At 44.7% G+C, this 14,822-nt stretch overlaps 1 long non-coding RNA gene and 2 pseudogenes across 1 annotated transcript; 2 read left to right on the forward strand and 1 right to left on the reverse strand.

Annotated features, from left to right (window-relative positions):
- Window positions 1–12: 12 nt before the first annotated feature.
- LOC105911158 lies at window positions 13–854 on the reverse strand (annotated as a pseudogene).
- Window positions 855–3,402: 2,548 nt separating this feature from the next.
- Window positions 3,403–4,531, forward strand: LOC122133148. The gene is made up of 2 exons (XR_006152559.1): window positions 3,403–3,545; window positions 4,086–4,531. It is a non-coding gene; the product is annotated as an uncharacterized LOC122133148 (long non-coding RNA).
- A 4,524-nt stretch (window positions 4,532–9,055) lies between these two features.
- Window positions 9,056–11,224, forward strand: LOC116221933 (annotated as a pseudogene).
- Window positions 11,225–14,822: the final 3,598 nt, after the last annotated feature.

The raw sequence follows: 14,822 nt of genomic DNA on the forward strand, positions 1-14,822 counted from the left end.
TTAGGAAGTAGACTAAGCTTTCTTGAATGTAGGATGAACTCCCTTTTTCAATCCGAAAACTGCATAGCATCTTAAAACAGAGAAAAATGTCTCATCTCTAAAATCAGCTGATAGGTGAAAATTCACCCTAGTCATCAGCGGACTGAGACACCGTGGAGCAATGAGAAAGACTACAAAATTAAAATATCTGATTTTAACAAACAACATGAAATCAACCTGAAGTATGGCAGATTCAACAAAGGGGCAGAGAAATCGAATCAAACACAGCAACAACTGTATGGCATGGAGGATCACTGTTTTCTGGCCTTTGGACGTCGACTTCTTGCTGTCCGAAGCCACTGCTTTGGCAGCCTTGACTATTTTGATATAGGTGAAGGCGATGACGCCAGACATCCACAGGAAATACACTTCCAACACAGCGGTGTGCAGGTGGTTTTTCCACCTCTCCAGGATGAGCTTTTCCACCGTGCAGACGACAGTTGTGGCCTGCATGAGAACCTCCACTGAGGAGAGGACGGGAACAGGATGACCATCGCAGGCACGGCACTCAGCCACCAAATAACTACCAGGCCTGCCAGGCGTATCCTGGCCGTGGAGATGTCAGCATGCCTCAGAGACATACATATGGCCACATAGCGCTCCACGAGGGTCAGTGGGGTCCCTGTTTTAAACCACGTCATCTCCATACAGAAGAGCACACAGGCAATCCATGATATGTCGTACTGGAAATAGCTTGCAACCAGAGCCAGGTCAGTCAGGACCATGAGGAATGAGTCCATGAAGAGTGTATGGGCGAAGAGGATGTAGCGGGTGTTCGTCCTGAAGGCTTCCTTCTTCAGGAAGTTGAAGATCATGAGAGAGTTGACATCCACTAGTACCTGCACAAGCAGAACCTCCGCTTCTATTTCATTTCTACTGACCGCCAGAGGCGGTGCTTTGAGCACTGGATGTCCATCACGTGTACGTGTAGTTCGAGTGTTTGTATCAACAGTCACCTGTGACCTGGGTGACGTATGCCCCTTTGCCCCGGTACTAAAGGCACGTTCACCCAGGACTTGACCCTTATTATCTTCTCGCGTCAGGTGAGTAGGTTCACAGGTGAGTGCAACGCATGCTAATCGTTGGGAGTCTTACAAACCGTAGGTTGGAGCTGCAAATTCTCGCCCTCTGCGATTAGCATCATAAATCAAAGTTGTATAATCTGGGAAAAGGTGAGTTTTCCTCTACTATTTTGTGCCGTGTGTAGTGTTCACGCTCGGATGTGGCAGTAATGGTTTAAGAGGCGAGTTGGAAGTCCCTTGGATAGTTTTTGTTTTGTACCATTGTTGTAATAAAGATGCAAGCGGCGTTCTCGCCATAAGACATTCAATTAAACGAACAGGATTTTACTCCGGTTTAATTTCGATGCTTGGTTATTATTGAGGCTTGGCCCACAATAAACTGCCTAGTTAGAGCGGGTGATTGTTTCTCCACCCTGCAAATTTCAGTCGTTCAACATTTATTATTTGGTTTAAGGTGACTGTGTAGAGGAGTGTGTTCGCTCTTAAACAGTAACCTATCTTATATAACAGGGCCTAGTGTTATTTCGCTAAGGCTGCTGGTAAAGTATCACTCAAAAATAAATAAATCTATATATATATATATATATATATATATATATATATTAGTGCTGTCAGTTTAACGCGTTATTAACGGCGTTAACGCAAACCCATTTTAACGCCGTTAATTTATTTATCGCGAGATTAACGCGAATTTTTTTAATTTTTTTTATTTTTTTAATTTTTTTTTTTAGATAAACATTCTTTTTGGCCTCGCAAACTGTGTAGTAGGCGAACGTTACGGTTTGAGTGAATGGTGAGCGCGATACGGCGAAATGGATGATAAAAAGCTTCTGAATGGAAAGTTTACTTTTAAAAGTTGTGTTGTGCAAAAGAAGCGAGCTTCACTGTTGTCTGAAAATGTCAACAGGCAGCTGGCTGAAAGCAAAGAAGTAGTAGGCTTACCTTTTATTGGTAACCTAATTGTTACGGTTCATTGTTTCTGAAATAAGAGGCCTGACTGCTATGTTCCCAGCAAACTTGAAAAAAAGAAACTATTAAGCCATGGTTTAACTGCACTATAGGCTGAGTCCTTGTTTACCTGAAATGTGCACTTTATAATTTTATTTTGTACCGCCCTGTTTGGCAATATTGGTTTTCAATAATATAAAACATTTGCATAAAGCAAGCCAATCAACGTTTCCATGTTGATAAGGGCATTAAAATAAAAATAAAATGATGGAAAAAATTAATAAACGAAGGGCCATTTAGAATAGATACAAATTTGCGATTAATCGCGATTAATTTTGAGTTAACTATGACATAAATGAGATTAATCGCGATTAAATATTTTAATCGTTTGACAGCACTAATATATATATATTTATATATATATATAGATATTGCAACATGTTAATTACATGCACCGATTGCCGGGCCCCTCTTGAGCCAGAGGACGGCCACGATAAGTGTTGAGCACCTCAGGCAAGGACTCACTGAGCTAGCATGCATGAACTGCAGCTGCATGAGTCTAGCTGTACGTTTGGAGAGGCTGGCTCAGCTAGAGCCACCCCCGGCACATAGACGCAGCGCCATGTCTCCTAAACAAGGCAAACGCCATAGGCCTGATTCCCGGGAAGCATCTGGTAGGGGTAAATGCAGGAAGATTAATCCGCTTGCCCAGAAGGTAGACACTTTGACCTAGGAGTTTGCAGAAATAAAGACTCTGCTTTTAAATCGGGCAAACAATCTGCTGCACAGCCTGGAGATGCTCCCTCCAGTACTGTCGCCAGCGTTTGAGATCCTCGAGGAAAGCCCCTATTACTCTCATCCCAGCTCCCTGGGGACGAGCCACACCACACTGAAAGGCTCCGAAAGAAGCCAAACATCAGTTAGGCCCACAGTGAAGATGGCACTGGCACGTCTGGGGTTGGATATATCACCGTTGCAGACAGAGTGCCTTTTTCAAAAAGGCCTCTCAGTCTACCACTTTTAATGTTCTGCCCTCAGCCCCATATATCGAGGAGCTGCAGAGATGCTGGGCAGATCCCAGACGGTTCTCTCATCTCCCAGGAGACTGTAGGGCACTAGCCAATATGCAAGATGCGTCTGCCCATGGCCTTGATCGCATGCCCAATATAGAACCAGCCGTTGCTGCTCTTAGGTGGTGGGCCGAAGCCTCGTATCTGTTCAACTTTGCATTTTAATTTAGGAGGACCCGAATTTCTAAAGTTGGGATCATTATATAATTTCTAACGATAAACCAGTTGTTGCCAGGACAGTTTCCCGTGGAGTTTGTCAAACCCATAGTGTAAAAGTTTGTTAAACTCGCCGGCTAACACAGTTGCCTACTAAATCAGTCGAACCAATAACACGATGTTATACTGGCGTAAGAAAATTATTAACCAATCAGATGCAGCCATATTGACACCCGTTTCACCGATTACTCATGTTGACATCTTTCGCGGCTGCCGCGACAGCTCCAACCCATTGAAACGGAGACGTGTTGTAAGTAATAATTTGATCAGTATTAGGCCGTTTTAAAACATGTTTGTTTTCTAAGCCGTCTTTTTCATACGTGAGTGATGTCAATTGTTTTAGTTCGCTAACGAGCCGTAGTTTGTACCATATAGCCTTGCTTACGGTTAGCTATGCTATTTGTTAATACCTCATTTACCTTGTCTCTGTCAAGTTTAATCAACGTTATTCACCTTGTATGGAGTCGATGGTAGACTCATAAACCACGCAACACAAAACGTTATAGTCTAAGAAATATTTAATCATCAAGGGGGAAAAGGAAAGGTAAGGGGAAAATGTGGATTTCCTGAGCACTGGGACTAGAGCCACAAGGCAAAGGTCGGTTAGTACACAAAGAGCCACCCCTCCCTGGCAGTACTGCCATACCAGGGTAATGCCAAGGGGTGAGATCTCTCCCTAGTCCTCTTCTAAGGTGTTATTATCACAATTTGTGCACTTGCACAGGTTGGTACATGGCAGCTCATACACTTTGCATGTACGTTTTCCCCTGACACAGTTTTTATTTTGCAGGAGCAGTGAACAAGCTCAAGGATTGCCTCTGGAGCTGGTGGAAGTGACATCCAGTCCACCTCATAGAGCTCCTCAGCCATCTTCCAGCCATGATTGATTGGAGGAGGAATGTCTGGTTAACACTCCAGGCTCCTCCTGTGCACTGCAGCCTGGGTGCTTGCCCGCTGAATATGTTTGTGCAGAGAGTCCTGGTTTGGAGGCAAGTCTCGCTCAGAACATCTGCCCGACTTTAACTTTAACAATGTTTAACAATTATCTCACCCCTTGGCATTACCCTGGTATTGCAGTGCTGCCAGGGAGGGCTGGCTCCCCCCCTTTCTTTATCCATTATGTTCCTTTAATCTCTTTGTGGACTAACCGACCTTAGCCTTGTGGCTCTGGTCCCAGTGCTCAGGAGATCCACATTTTCCCCTTACCTTTCCTTTTCCCCCTTGATGATTAAATATTTCTGCAAGTATCAGTTTTCAGTGGTGGCGTACCGCCGTTGCTGGTCGTTAAACTTCATTGAGAAGTAGCAAACGGGGGGTTGGATCTCATCAGCACCTAACTGAAAAAGGACAGCGCCAGCCCCATGATCACTCGTGTCAACCACCAGACAGAAAGGCTTTGAAAAGCCAGGCGCAGCCAACACAGGAGCAGAACTCAACAATGCGAGTGTAACCACAAGAAGTAGCAGCCCACATTGCCAGCAGATACCAATACCCACTCGTGGAGCGCACAAGTGAACAAATAATTTTACTAACGGCCAATGACTGGGCCGTCACTGCAGGACCTTCTTACGGGCACCCTGGTGACTTTCAACGTGCTTGTCAGGCCTAGTAGGACGAACATTGCGCTCCTCACCCTCCGAAGAGTTTTAACACGATATAACACGAGTAACCTTACAGGCGGGGAGAGCTCTGGGACACTGCTGTACGCACTTGTGAGCTATAAACGTATCAGGCTCGGCCCCCTGTGGGAACACTCCAGATCCGCATTTACCCCAAATATTCCCAAGCCCGATATCATTCCCAAGAATAAAGGTTACGCCTGGAATTGGTAATGATTTCAGGACCCCAACATGGACAGTGCCAGTGACCACATTGGAGTTCAGGTGGATTCGGTACAGTGGGACCACAGTTGATCCCATTTCGAAACCACGTCTTGGACTTGTCAGACAGAGGTAAGACCCCCTCCACAAGAAACAATAATGCAGCTCCGGTATTGCGTAATATGCTTACTGGAGCGAGATGTTTACCACCCGTCAGCGACACAAAACCGCTACTCAGAAAGGGTTCATAACCAGTCCTAGAGTCACTCGCACATTGCAGAAGGGACGATGATGGATGCGAAACAGTTCTAATTAGCCCGACAGTCTTAGTATCCTTCCTCAGCAACACTGGGCATTCTGCCACTAAATGGCCAGGTTTCTGACACTGGACTCACACGTAGTCGTTGGAATGCGTTGATCCGGCAAGGTTGACGGTGACGTCATCCTTTGCCGAACTGAATTTTGGCTCCGTTAGGTTCCATTGCGTTGCGTTTCATGCATAGCTTGCAGCAACAGTTGAAACATTTTCAACTTTTCGAGAGGCAATGCATGCGTCAGCCAATCAAATTGCCTTTCATGCATAACTGACAGCACAGGCCCTAGCCAATCAGATCGCATTTATGCTCACGTCTGAAAAGCGTGAAGCTAAAAAAAAAAAGATGGCGGACGAAACTCTGTAGATGGTCGTATTTGTACCTAAAAGTTGTTTGTTTGACTTGATTTTGCTTAGATTTTTTTTAAGTTACCGAGAAATAGACACTGTACAATGTAAAAACCCCTTTATTGTAACTGAAAAATACGTCTGATAGGATTTGCGAGGTGTCATGTCCGGCTCACAGACATGCCAAATAACAGAGAGTCACACAGAGTTCAACTCCAAAACAATATTATTTTATTAGTAACTATGGTCATATTACCAGGCAAGACTACGGTGAGGTGGGGTAGTCAGTGAATCAATAGGGTTGTCATGTATGTATGCATGCTAGGGCAGTAGGTGGAATGTTGTATCTTAGCAAGTACGTAGCGATGAGCATTGCGCGAGCAGAGCGTCCTCTCTCTCTCTCAATCTCTCTCTAAATATCCGTGGGAATCTCTCGATAAATCAGTGTGACTGGCTCTTATAGTACTGGGAACACCGGTCCCAGGTGTTCCCAATAACTGACGAGCCAAGACACCTGCCAGTCATCTGTAACACAACACAGAGATAGACAAACAGCCCGCCCAGCAACCCAAAAGAGGCGGGGCCGTCACACCCCCCCATAAGAAAGGGGTTCTAACCGGAACCACGACAAAAAAAAAAACTTTTCCAAAACGGATATACCACCTGTAAGCAACACTCTCCGCCAACCTCAGCACCAGGATCCTGTTAGTACCCTGCCTGAGGAGGAGGAGAGATTAACACCACACAAGTTAAAAAATAACACCAAGCCACAGGCACTACGCAACAGGGCCTGAGTCACCCTGATATGCCTGAATCACAGACAACACCTTTCACACCAACATGCCTGATGCACAGACACTCTCACACCCCAGCAGCCCTGATGCACAGACACTACCTTACACACACACATGCCTGATTTACAGACACTCTCTTTCACCTTAACCTGCCGGATCAAACCATGAGACTCTTCCCTCTCCGTCACTGCCACTCACCGAAGGGGATAACCCACCACCGTGCTTGGAGGAACATCCGACCATACATGCCCACCAGCTAGCCTATTCCCAAGAACAAGTTGGACTCCTTCCACAGGCAATGCCGGGCGCACTGCAAGGCACACTTCCCCCTGCACCAAATCTGTGAACAGCTGCAGTCGGTGCACTGGAGCAGACACCACAGACAATCCCATACCCCGAACCAATGCCGTCTCGCCAGTATCAGACTACTCTGAAAAAGGGAGAACTGACGCCAGAATAAATTAACTTAATGCGCCGGTATCTCCGGATTTTAACTGGCACCTTCTCACTGTCCCTTGTCAAGGAAACGAAACCGGCTGATACAAAAGGCAAAAATTCACAAGGAACTTTCTCACACACCTAACGAGAACGTTGATCCGGAACCACCCTTACCACTGGAGCGGCTAATGCAGCCGACTCTACACTCATCGGTTTATTTCTGTTATTAAGAGCACAACGTCTCCCGTTTTACCCGGCAACACTTTCATATCCTGCAAGTTTGCCTTCAATATCGACTTTACCGTCTCTTTCAGCCTCCTGTCACTGATGACAATCTCATAGTTGTCCGCAATTTTGAATAGCTGGTCTTTGATGCAGTCCTCCAAAAACAACTCCGCTGGAGTCTCAAAAAAATCCTCAACCTGAGCCATTTTTAAACCCCAGACCAATAGAACACAGCAGTCAACGTGCTGGCTGTAACCCGACAACAAAAGCGTCCCCTCTATCTGCCTAACCCAAATACTACCTAACTCACCCCGGGGGGTATTCGTCGTAGCTCGCTAAGCGGTTTAGCGAGCTAATTTTCAGGCTAAGATAAAAAACGCCCCTCTTTTTGGTTCGTGGAAGCAACTTTTGATAAATCACCATAGTTACATATCGATTAGCACTAACCTGCTCCAGGGCAGGTTAACTTAAGTGTAGCTGGATAAGCTTGCCACACCCCCGGAAAAAAGAGGGATCCCATTGACCAAGGACTGATATTAGATAGTTAATAAGATTAGCGGAGGGAGAGAGTTCTTTGCAATCGCCAAGATCAATTATTCTTGTATGAGCGCTACCGATTCAGCTGACAAGGAATCATTAATTTACAAGACCTTCTCGAGTCATTTATTGCAAACACCACAGTCGAACATTGACTGTCTTGCGCTTTTTTGCGAGTGGTACATTTTTGTAGTGTCGGTGATGCGGGGAACAAAGCACTCATAATTATATGAGCGTTATTAGTACACCATAGCATATCATTATTGTAGAAAATGATTAAGGTGGACTCATGATAAGAATAGAGAGAAATACAGACAATGTATTTTCACTGCTTCAATTTATTGCATTTGTTATTAATACATTTAGTCATTTAACAGACGCTTTTATTCAAAGCGACTGACAAGAAAATGTAGAACTATATCGAGGAAGGAGGTGAGGGGATTCCAACTAGCAACCTTGTAGTTTTAAACCGGTAGAGGGATCCTCTGTACCAGTTGACACTTACCGTCAGTTATTCATACACACATATCGCCCTATAAACATCCCAACACACCTTGCTCTCACAGCGGTGGCGGTGTTGAATTTTTCCATGATTATGGTCTTGTATTCTTCATAAGCGTTCATGTTCATCTCCTGCTCGCCAGCGGAGAAAAAAAGAGCAATTTTCTTGGTTTAAAACCATTATACCGTTAGAAAATCATTGTTTTGGTGATCGACCTTTCCTGCCTTTTGAAGTAGGACGTGCACGCACAAATGCCCCGGTAAGTTTAGCCTGGTTGAAATTAACCACATGATTTGGATGCAGATCAGCCGTTAACGAACCGATATTTGCTGTTCTCAATCAGCTCGCTAATCTTAACGGGCTAAAAGGCCAATTGATTAACTTAGCTTCAACTCTACGACGAACGGGCCCCCGGTCTTCATGTGGTTACTCGCGGTGGGTATTTACCCACTCGATACCGCTGGCATGAGGAAGCGACCAGTTACTGGCAACAACCCCACCACCACGGAGATGCCCCTGAGACAAACGCTCTACCCGCTTTCACCCCAACTCTAGTACAAAAAAACAAACCAGCGAAACTCAAAGGAGCCACGCTGCTTTGCCTAACAGGGGAACAAATTGCCTTAGCTCCAACACAATTACACCAGGGGGGTATTCGTCGTAGCTCGCTAAGCGGTTTAGCGAGCTAATTTTCAGGCTAAAATTAAAAACGCCCCTCTTTTTGGTTCGTGGAAGCAACTTTTGCTAAATCACCATAGTTACATATCGATTAGCACTAACCTGCTCCAGGGCAGGCTAACTTAAGTGTAGCTGGATAAGCTTGCCACACCCCCGGAAAAAAACATGGCAGCTCCCTTTTTGAGAGACCCAGTCGACCAAGGAGCTATTCTTGTTCGATTAGCTTTTCATGTGAATAGAGTTCTGCGCGATCGCCAAGACCCTTTATTTTACACTGATGAGTTCTTGTTTGAGCGATATCGTTTCAGCCGACAAGGACTCATTTATTTGCAAGACCTTCTTGGGCCGTACATTTCAAATGTTACACGCCGCAGCAGAGCCCTTACTGTGCTTCAGACTCTCTGCATAAAATTGAGGTTTTTTGCGTCAGGTACATTTTTATACAGTGTAGGTGATGCCGAAAATATCGGCAAAGCCGCAGCATGCGTTGCTGTAAGGAAAGTGTACCTGGCGCTAAACCAACCATGTTCCCTGGCCATGTCCCAGTCGATGAGATCAAAGAGGGATTTTATGCAATTGCAGGTAATTCAGTAATTCAGTATTTTACCATTTCATGAAAATGCATTCCTATCACTATTCATTACGGAGCTTATCATTATGCAGAGTTTCCTAATGTCATTGGGGCAGTGGACTGCACCCATATCCGCTTGAAAAGGCCCTCTGGGCCAAACGAGGCCGATTTTGTCAATAGAAAGGGCTTTCACAGCCTTAATGTGCAGGTACTTATGACATCATTTCCCTCAAATTACATTCCTATAAAAACAATCATTTGTCTTTGACAATAGACATGGACCTTGCAATTGCCTGCTGTAGGCTACCCATGTACTGTACAATACCCATGATTTGACTGCAATTCATCTTAGATGATCTGTGACTCCACCTGCCTCATAACCAATGTTGAGGCCAAGTGGCCGGGCTCTGTCCACGACTCCCGGATATTCAGAGAGTCTACACTGTGCCACAGCTTCGAGCAAGGTATAGCAAATCTCATGTCATTCAGAAATTGATTATTTTATGTAGAGGTGATCCAACATTGTTCATATCATATACTAGGTAACTATGATGGGCTCCTAATGGGAGACAGGGGTTACGCCTGCAGGCCCTGGTTCATGACCCCCTATCCCGAGCCAGCCCCAGGCCCTGAAGTGAGGTTCAACGGTGCTCTCGCTCGAACGAGGGCACGAATAGAAATGACCTTTGGCCTACTAAAGGCCAGATTTAATTGTCTGCGGGGGCTGAGGGTGGCACCGGACAGGGCCTGTGCGATAACGGTGGCCTGTGCAGTGCTCCACAATGTGGCCACACTCAGGAGGGAGAGGGTCCCAGTGATCGTGGCCTATCCTGAGGACGATCTGGAACCTGTCCAGCCTGATGAGCGGTCCGGACCGGCTGCAAGGGACATAATTGCCCATCATCATTTCAGATAGGTGTCCAGATGACTTTGGGTAATGTTGGACTCATTTCATGTTTTTCTCTTTATGTTTGCATGTTTCATTTATATGGTTAATGGGTATATGGTTTGCCACCCTCTCTGCTTTTAAGTTACCCATTAATAGTCCATCCTCAGCCATCATCGAGTCCATCCCAAATCATCAATCAATGACCGTCTGGTTTGCTGCCTCCACTGCCAAGGACCAAGGCAGACTGCAGCAGATCATTTGGTCAGCCGAGAAGGCCATCGGCTGCGACCTGCCGTGCCACCCTGACCCGTTTCACTCCAGGACCAGCAAGAGAACAGGCAGGATCATTGCTGACCCTTCCCATCCTGGCCACCACCTCTTCCCATCCAGCAAAAGGGTCCGGTCCATTAAAACCAAAACCTGGCGCCACCTGACCAGTTTCTTCCCCACGGCAGTGGGGCTCACAAACAAGCCCCCTGCACCACACTGACTCCGGGACCCCCGCACACAATGCACTGCAGTTTGCACTTTAGTTTGCATCCTTATTTATTCAACACATCATAGCAAGTGCACATCATTTATTGCTATTTTGTTAACACTTTCTCTTGCACAGTATGCTCATACTGTAATACTGTTTTGATTATTTGTATGTTTGACTATGACCCTTATTTTTATTCTATTTATCAATATTCTGTCTGTCCCATGCTCTGAAATCACCAAGTCAATGTCCTGTATATGAGAGTGTACTTGGCAATACAAATAATTCTGATTCTGAATAGAGGAACATGCTGAAGAATAATGTAAGAGATCCATGTTGTACAATAAAGCTTTTATTTTTGTTCCCTTTATTGGTTATCCTGTAAATGAAGGTGCACAAGAAATAAGAATTTCAGTTTAGTTACAATTCATGGCAAAGCTCACAAATACTTTAGCCAAAGCTTTGCTTTACAGGGTTAGACTTACATTCAGCTGCTGTTTAAGCAATTTAACCTCCACATCAAGCTTCGCTGAGCTCAAGTGGAGGTTATGAATTTTCGCACGCAAGTAGCGCTTATAAAGCGTACGCACATCTTCATTGTCAGTCTGGAAAAAAAGACAAGAAAACCATTCATAACTTTGTTCAGTGTGGTGGTCAGATGCCAACTATACTCACAATGTGAGGGTATTTAATGAGAACTCACGTCCCCATCCCCAGTTCCCGAAGAGCGAGAGGGGCCAGGCTCCGGCGGATCAGGCCGTGGTCCAGCAGGATTTGCCTAAAGGAATGCATTGATGTAGTGAGTGCCAGGAGTGAGTGGGATAGGAGTATTAGTTAACACAACTTGCATTTACCAAATCGCTTGAGAAGGCGGAAAGTGTGTCCTCATCGTCTAGACCGACCTCCTGTTAGTGAATTAGGAATGATTAGGAACTGTGGAAAATTGCCTTGGGTTTTAAAAGACACACACAATGAACATGTTTAGAATCATTACACAATGATGCAGCAATATCAACTTACATCAGCAGTGGGCTCCTCTCCCAACACATTGGTAGGTGGCTGCAGGAGTGTGAGTGAACCTTCTACTACTGCAAAATGTGACGATGGTTAACCAAATGACTAATTATGAAGGAAACTCATAGAATGAAATGCACCTACCTTGGACATAGGGATTCTCTCCTGCCACCACCTCTCCAGAGGAGCTGCCCCCAGCTATGCCCTGCATAATGGGCCTACCCCTGTTATTGGCCAGGGCCAGCTCCTCAGCAGGGGTTAACTCTGGACCTCTGGGTCCTCCTCCCGTCTTCATCATGTCAGCCCTTTTCTTGTTTGCTAAAATATGAAGGATATGACACTGACAAGCTGTTCAATACATTACCATGGCACATATTGTATTGACTCACCAGCCTGAATTATGTTTTTGTGCTTGACTTTGACTTGCTCCCAAGTCCTTTTAGTGGCCGGGTTGCAACTACATGGGGGTTGAAAGCACTCATAATTATATGACAGTGTTATTAGTACACCATACCATATCATTATTGTTGAAAATGATTAAAGTGGACTCATGATACGAAGAGAGAATCTAACACAATTTCTTTTCACTGCTTCAATTGATTGAATTTCTGATTATGAATAATACATACATACATACATACTGTGATCCGCCCATACACAGATTTGCACTTAAATATTAAAACTCCTACTTCTATATGGTCATCTACATATACATGCATATACACATAGTACGTGATATATAAGCGCTTTCAATACATATATGTGAATTCGTATCAATTATATACTCTTTGGCCTTGTTTTTATCTACTTATTCTGAAAGAGTTGAGATCATTATTTTCGCTAGCAAGATCTCATTCAATGATTATTTCCATTAAGCCTACTGCCAGCAGGCACATTTAAAGAAATGTGATCTGATTGATTGGGGTAATGAGGCACTTAAGATGAGCCTATACATTTTCCCAAAACTTACGCATTTAGCTTATCGGCAATTTTTTGCCAAGCTGCCTGTCTTGCTCTGCCAGCGGTGGCGGTGTTTGATTTTGCCATAATAACTTCTTTATGGTCTTCGTACAGCGAAATGATAATAGCTTGCTCGGAAGCGGAAAAAAATGACAGCTCTCTCCTTGATCTTTTCCGCCATAATACCGTTAGAAAATCATGGTTTTGGTGATCGACCTTTCCTGCCTTTTGAAGTAGGACGTGCACGCGCAAATGCCATGATAATCTTAGCCTGGTTGAAATTAACCACATGATTAGGATGCGGGTCAGCCGTTAACGAACCGATATTAGCTGTTCTCAATCAGCTCGCTAATCTTAACGGGCTAAAAGGCCAATTGATTAACTTAGCTTCAACTCTACGACGAACGTACCCCAGCACGTTCACTTACCTTTCTTTCAGAGATAGACAAACAGCTCACCCAGCAACCCAAAAGAGGCGGGGCCGTCACACCCACCTATCTAATGTTAGCATGCTACTACTCACAAGGTAAACAGCTTGCTAGTGGCGTGATTGGTTTGTTGACCTGTCAATCTCACTGTAATGTCTCTGTTATCAACACAACAGCATGCGCCAGACTCCTCCTCCGTCATCCGTTGGATCAACGCATTGCAACGCTCACGTCTGAGTGTGCCCTTACAGTAGAAACAAGCTGCGTCGGTATTACTAAAAGTCTGGGGCCTGTCGTTACGACCCGACTGAGAGTGCTAGCATTGCTTATCCCTGAAGGACATGCGATGGGTCAAAGCATACTAATCAGCCAAGACAGCCGCTTCCCGCACAGTGTTAACCTGGCGCTCGTTTAGGTAGGTATGAAGAGATATTGAGCTTAGTTTGGCCTTGACCATGGATGCACTGGCCGATCCTAAGTTGACAGTTGTTTTGGGGGGGAATAGAGAAAGGTTGCAGAAGAGATGGTGGCCAACGGATATAAAGAGGGTCAGTAAACTGGGGGATGGAATAAGGTGGGTAATAAGAATGGAGGCCAAAAGAAAGTAAAATGGTCAGTGGATATAATGAGCAGGAACTGGGTTAGCCAGAGTGGGATAAGAGTAGGGGTTAGGTTTAGGATAGGGGTAGGGGTTAGGATTAGGATGGGGTAGGGGTTAGGTTTAGGATTAGGATGGGGGTAGGGGTTAGGATGAGGGTAGGGGGCAGTGTTGAGTTTAGATGAGAGGTCCAAAAAATTGTGTTGAAATTAAGGAGAGATAAAGAAAAAGGGGGGGAGTGGGGGTTAAGGTTATGGGGCCTAGACTGGAGTCCAAGATGAGTTGAGGTGTAAGTGCTTTTAAGTAAGTGCTCGGGAACAAATTTAGGAAAAATGGAAAGAGCCAAGCAGAACAAGGTGAGTGGGTGACAAACAAAAGGTAAAAACTACAACGAAAAAGTGCATAGGGTGGATCCAGTCCAGAGCTCGGTGAAAGTTAGGGAGAGGGGCCAGGGTGAACCTCTGCGGAATGGATGATGGATGTGGATTGGGGGAGAATGATAAAAAGGTAAAGGGGTGAATCATTCATGTAGAGTAAATCAAAGATAAAAAATAGAGATGTAGTTAAATATTTGGATACATATTTATAGATAATAATAAATAATAAATATTAGAGAAAATTAAAAGAGGAATGTAAAAAGGTTCATTAAGACATACCAACAAAAGGACGAATCTGGAAGAGGAAAGAAAGGAAAGCAAAAGGTGAGGGATGAAAAAGTAAAAGGGTCAGAAAAGAGGGGGGGGGGGGGGGGCAGAGGGCTAGGGTGGATACTGGGATAAAATGGAGGCCAAAGAAAATAAGAAAGTCAGTAAAAACAGATAAGAAAAGATAAGAATGATCTAACTAAAAGATGATAAAGAATGTCAAACTGACTGTTGGTAACATCATGAAAATAATACAAGGAGGGACAGAAGAGGATGATGAGTTTTTATTG

This window comes from Clupea harengus, chromosome 9 (genome assembly GCF_900700415.2).
Source record: "Clupea harengus chromosome 9, Ch_v2.0.2, whole genome shotgun sequence".
Taxonomy (NCBI): Eukaryota; Metazoa; Chordata; class Actinopteri; order Clupeiformes; family Clupeidae; genus Clupea; species Clupea harengus.